The sequence below is a fragment of the Cavia porcellus genome, unplaced genomic scaffold (assembly GCF_034190915.1).
Source record: "Cavia porcellus strain 051 isolate PalLab524CR breed Dunkin Hartley unplaced genomic scaffold, mCavPor4.1 scaffold_37, whole genome shotgun sequence".
Taxonomy (NCBI): domain Eukaryota; kingdom Metazoa; phylum Chordata; class Mammalia; order Rodentia; family Caviidae; genus Cavia; species Cavia porcellus.
In genome coordinates, this window is record NW_026947520.1 from 10,726,708 (window position 1) to 10,732,180 (window position 5,473).

At 46.6% G+C, this 5,473-nt stretch overlaps 1 non-coding gene across 1 annotated transcript; it reads right to left on the reverse strand.

Moving 5' to 3' along the window:
* Positions 1 to 4,072: 4,072 nt before the first annotated feature.
* Positions 4,073 to 4,188, reverse strand: LOC111755127 (U5 spliceosomal RNA). The gene has a single exon (XR_002789711.1). It is a non-coding gene; the product is annotated as a U5 spliceosomal RNA (small nuclear RNA).
* Positions 4,189 to 5,473: the final 1,285 nt, after the last annotated feature.

Consider the following 5,473-nt stretch of genomic DNA (forward strand, 5'->3'; position numbering starts at 1 on the left):
CACTGCCCCTTTTTGTCCCAAGCATCAGAGCTATTATGGTGCTTGAGAGCCTCAACCTGGCACCACCCTCTGTCAAGTTTCTCTGTAAATATTTGCTGAATAAAGCATAAGCCAAGAGACTCCTATATGCCTTGCTGTGAATCTGTTTCACCTTGGAAACAAGCCCAGCATCCAAAAGTGAATGGAGGAGCTACTAGAGTTTTTGTTGACTAGCCTAACAGAGGGGCCAAGAAGGGTAAACACTGAGTGTCATATACTCAAGAATCCTAGGTATTCTCTTTGCAGCCAGGTGCAGTGTCACATGCTTGTGAAATCTCAGTTGTCTGGGAAGCTGAGGCAGGAGGATCACTTGAGCCTGGGAATTCCAGACCTTCACCATCAACCAGTCAATAAATATGTGGACATTTCAGTGGACAGGGATATAGCTCAGTGATACAAGGTTTTCCTGGAAAACCAGAGGCCCTGGGTTCAATTCCTTTTAAAAAAATTTTTTTTTAAAAAACATTTTCTCTTTACCATCCTCCCTGTCATTTCATGGGTCCTCATCTACCTGCAAATATCTCATCTTCCACCCAGTCCCTTCCCAGGGCTACCTTTGTCACCAGGTCAGCCTATCCTCAGGCTGTCTTCCATGCCATTATAGGCTTTGTATGCACCAAGAACACATCTGTAGTGCATTCCATGGTGCCTTTGATACTTTTAAAATGTTCCTGATTTCCAGCACTGCACTGCACAGTCCTTATTATGTGCACTCATAGTGTGAGTGTGCTGATTCCCGGGGTCCTGTGAGTCTCCCTGTGTCCCCCAAAGTATCCTAGTGTCTCTTCACTCTTTCCTTGGCCATCTGCAGGGGGCTGGGGTGATCTGTCCCACAAAGGTGACTTACTTCTCCCGGAGCCTGCTTAGGGACCCCCCTGGCCTTGGTCTTCCACTCTCCTGCTGTCTTTTTCAGGGGCCAGGGTCTATAGATGAGAAAACAAAATAGGAGCCTCCTTATGTCTTCTAGCTACTCCTAACTAGAAAGAGTTAAAAGCCAACGTTACTAGAGAGGTTCCTCTAGGAAGCAAGTGTAAGACAGGGACAGAGAGAACCAGATGAAGAAAGGTATCACGGGGGCTGGGGATTTAGCTCAGCGGCATAAGCGCCTGCCTTGCAAGCAGGCAGTCGTGAGATCAATCCCCGCTACCGATAAAAAGGAAAAAGACAAAAAAAAAGAAAGGTATCACATGGCTTTGAGACTTGCACCAAGAGACCAGAAAAAGCTAACAGAACACAGAAAGCCAGGTGCATAAACAGTCAGCTGGCCCCACCTGCAGTAAAATGCGGGGGAAGCAAAGGGGACTAATTTTAAGGCAGTGTATACTCATACTAGCATATCCCCTTATACGGGCATGTATTCACTCTAGAGTAACTGTATTATTCACGCTAGGGTCGCCACAAGAGTGCAGTAGATAGCCACTGGCCTCCTTAGAACTCTAAGCTATCCAGCACCCAGTGCTGACTATCTGCCCATGCTGAAGCTAAGGCCTTAGAAAGATGTGTCAAGTCAACACAGCGCTGGCCCAGGAAGTGCAAGGTTGTGAGTTTGATTCTCAGTACCAAGAAAAAAAAAAAAAAAAAAAAGATGTCAACAGACAAAAAGAAGTTACACATAGACCACTGGAAGAAATGGTGATAAAAGTGTCTGAAGCCAATCAGGTTATGACAAATTCTGGATGGGGAAGGGGGAGTCACTCCCCACCCTCAAGAGCAGAGAGCCAAGAGCCCCTACCCTGATTCTTCTCAGGGTGGTTCTCTGTCTTCTCATTTCTCCCTCCTTTTCCCCTTTACAGGAAAAGCGTCTTCCTTGCATTATACTTTGCCCCTCTGCTTTATCATTGGGTTGAGTTAGGATTCTGGTGGGCTGCTCGGACACCAGATGCAACGTCTCCTTCCTGCTGGTGTCCCCTGGTCCTTGTCTGCTTCCTGCACCCTTGGCTTCTCTGCGGGTCTCTCAGCCCCCACCACCTCTGCCACTCTTTCCTTGGGCTCCCAGCGGGTGGTTGGCAGGCACAGGAGAGCCCAAAGTCAGCCAGGACCATCTTTCTAAGTCAGCAGTGTTGGGTGACTTCCACATTTCCCGTCTTGTGGGTCTATTATGCACTCAAATGAAGTTTGTTTGTTTGTTTGTTTTTGGTCTTTTTCTTTTTTATCGGTACCGGGGATCGAACTCACGACTGCCTGCTTGCAAGGCAGACGCTTATGCCGTTGAGCTAAATCCCCAGCCCCTTCAAATGAAGTTTTAATAAGTTTTCAGTTGCTGGGTGTGATGGTGCATGCTGGCAATCCCAGCGCTCAAGAGGCTGAGGCAGGAAGATGGCAGGAGTTCAAGGCCAGCCTGGGCTACATAGTGAGTTCAAGACCAGCCTGAATGCCTAGTAAGACCCTGCCTTGTCATGAAAGAACCCCTCCTGTTTCCTATGCCCATGGCTATCTTCACAGAGAGCCTGTTCTTTCTTTCTATCTATCTATCTATCTATCTATCTATCTATAGTTTGGTTTTTTTGGTACTGGGAATTGAACTCAGGGCTTTGTACTTGCCAGGCAGGTGCTTACACAGCTGAGCTATATCCCCAGACCCTTTCCTTTTGTTTTGATTCAGCCCTATGGTGCCCGATATCTGTGCTGTGAAATGGTCTCCTGTGACGCACATCCTGTGACATCTGTGACAGATGTGGTGCAGGCACTATTACCACTGCACCAGCCTTACGACATGACTGAGGCTTGGAGAAGTCAAGCCCCTTGTGTGGTCACACAGCCGGAAGTGGACAAGCTGGGATCAGAGCCAGGCAGTGTGTGCTATGACCGGCATGACCTTCCCACATCACCTTGCGGCATCAGTGTGGATACTTGTTATAGCTGATACATTGCATTAACTTGAAAAGTTAAGGGAGTCAGCAGGGAGCCAAGGTTCTTACTTTGTAAATATCCTCAGCCTGTGCAAGAGGAGGGCAGGGAGGTTTTGTGAATGCTTGTGTACACATGTATATGCATATGTGCATGTGTTTGTCCACGTGTAAGTGTGCAAATGTAAATGTGCATCTGAGTGCATGCTTGCATGTAAGTGTGCATGTATATATTCATGTGTGTGTGTATGCCTGCATTTGTCTCCAAGTATATACTTGGATGTTCAAGTGTGTGCATGAGTGTGTGTCTACATTGTCCCCTCCTTGATGTGACCTTAGTTCTGCTCTGGACCAGTGCTGAGTCCTTCATCCCCACAGGGAGCAGTCTCAGCCTCCTAACTGAAGGCAGGGCAGCTCTTACCACAAGCTGTGCTGTCTGGTTCTCAAATTTAACCTCCTCCACTCCCCTGAACCCCAAGTTTACATCATGCAGTATCACAGGCTGGGGGGAAATCTGGAGATTACTAAATCATGGTAAATGGAGGAGTCTGCACCCCTAGAGGGTCAGAATTTGGGCTGCAGAGGTTACAAAGCCAGTTTGGTGGCAATGCAGGATGAGGACCTGCCTATATTGGCCACCTCCTGTCCTGCCACATGCCTTGGTCTTTCGTGTGTCCCAGAGTCTGCATTTTCCAGAGGCCCTGCTTCCCAGGCTGCTTCAGTAATGTAAAGGAGGAGAGATTGATATTGGCTTGTGGTTTAAGAAGTCTATAGTCACTGATTATAAAAGCACAAATCAAAATAATGGAAAACAAACCACACGTTAGAAGTAAGACTACTTCGTATATTCCCGCACACCTATCCCCCCGCGCCCCCAAATTTGACTGGTTTAAAAAAAAAAAAAAAAAAACTACAGATATTACGTCAGCGGTATAAGCGCATGTACCTCCAAGCGCCGGGTTGTGAGTTCAACCGGCGGTACCCATAAAAAAAACAAAACACTGAAATCTTTTGAAGAGCAAAAACACAAATAAGTTTAAGATACTTACGCCTTTAAAACTGTAAACTTCATTTACTTACTGATAGCCTCGTCACCCCGTATTTTTGTGAATAGTCCCCCTTATCACTATAAGCTAAGTTACATAGTTATGTATACTAATTAGATCTGTTGTTTCACAGGTCAGTATAGCCTTGTTGGAGCAAGGCCTCAAAAAATTGGTTTAAGACTCAGAATTGTTCCTCTCCACGGAAATCTTTAGTAAAAGGCGAAAGATTTATACGATCTGAAGAGAAACCAGAGTATGCTATGTGGCTTGTTAACTCACACCTCGGGTGACAGAATATCCTAGCACACTGATGGTAGCTATTTAGCGGCGAGAATTTTGCACAAAGAAAAAATTTCCCATAGTTTTATAGCCCAATATTACTTTCACAAATATGCTTCTTAGAAAAATGTTTTTAAATTTGCTGATTTAAACTTGTGATATGCGCGGTGCACTGTGGGTATGCAAATAGGCTGCCTCCCCGCCCTTCGGGTTCCGGAATAGCTGAGAAATCGGAAGGCGCCTTACGTCACTGTGAGGGGGCGAAGCGGAGGACTGGATGTCTGGCGTCTGCAAACATCGTCCTGGTCAAGAGACCCATGATCTGTATTTTTGTACGTCTGAGTTTAATTTCCTTCTTAAACTCGATAACATTGAAAAAAATAGCGCATGAATGATGGTGGCAAAAATCAGGCTAGTGTGTGCTTCCGTGGGCGGAAGCGAGGGTTGTGGCCCGGGAAGGGCACGCGGGGCTCTGAGTGTAAAGTTTGGATTTCCTTTCTCTTCAGCGGCGCTGTGGGGTACAGGTGTCTGGTTGTGGTTTTGCTGTGCACTGTGCGCTCCGGCGTGTGTGGACGTTGTACATGTTTTCCATCTGTGGTGTGAGAATCCACACCACAGGTCCTGTTTACAATTGGGGTTTCAGCTTTCCTAGCCCCCACTCTCAGCTGTCCAGGTTGAAATCCAGCTGTACCGCTGACCGACTGTGTATAAATCCTACACTTCCTTATTTTTGAAAGGAGACAGGTTCTTTTCATCTCTCAGCCGCTAGTGTAGACAGCTTCCCACCTTCTCTGAACTGGACCCCCACCACCACCTTCGTTTGCTGGCTCTTTTGCCAGCAAGACAATTGTATTTAACATGTAAGCAATTTAAATTCCACTAATACACTTGAAAAACAGGTGTATTGAGTACAATACTTTAAAGTGTGGAGTAGCACGGTTTTTAGTCTATCCATTGAGCTGTATGATCATCACCTCCTTAGAACATGCTGTTGCCCCAAAGATACTCTGTACCCATCCACGAGCAGTCACTTTAGGGCCCCTCTGCCCCAGCCCCTAGCCTCCAGCAAGCACTCTCATCTGCCTGTTGTGGATGTTCTGTGTAAGCAGCGGCAAGCCACATGCATGAGCCCTTTTTCTCAGGCTCTTTTGACTCCAGATATTTGTAAGGTTCATCACGATCCGCTCACAAGTGCATGCCGTATTTCTTAAAGGCGAAGTAGAGGCTCAGGAGATGAAGCCTGTTCAGTACTGTGAAGATAAG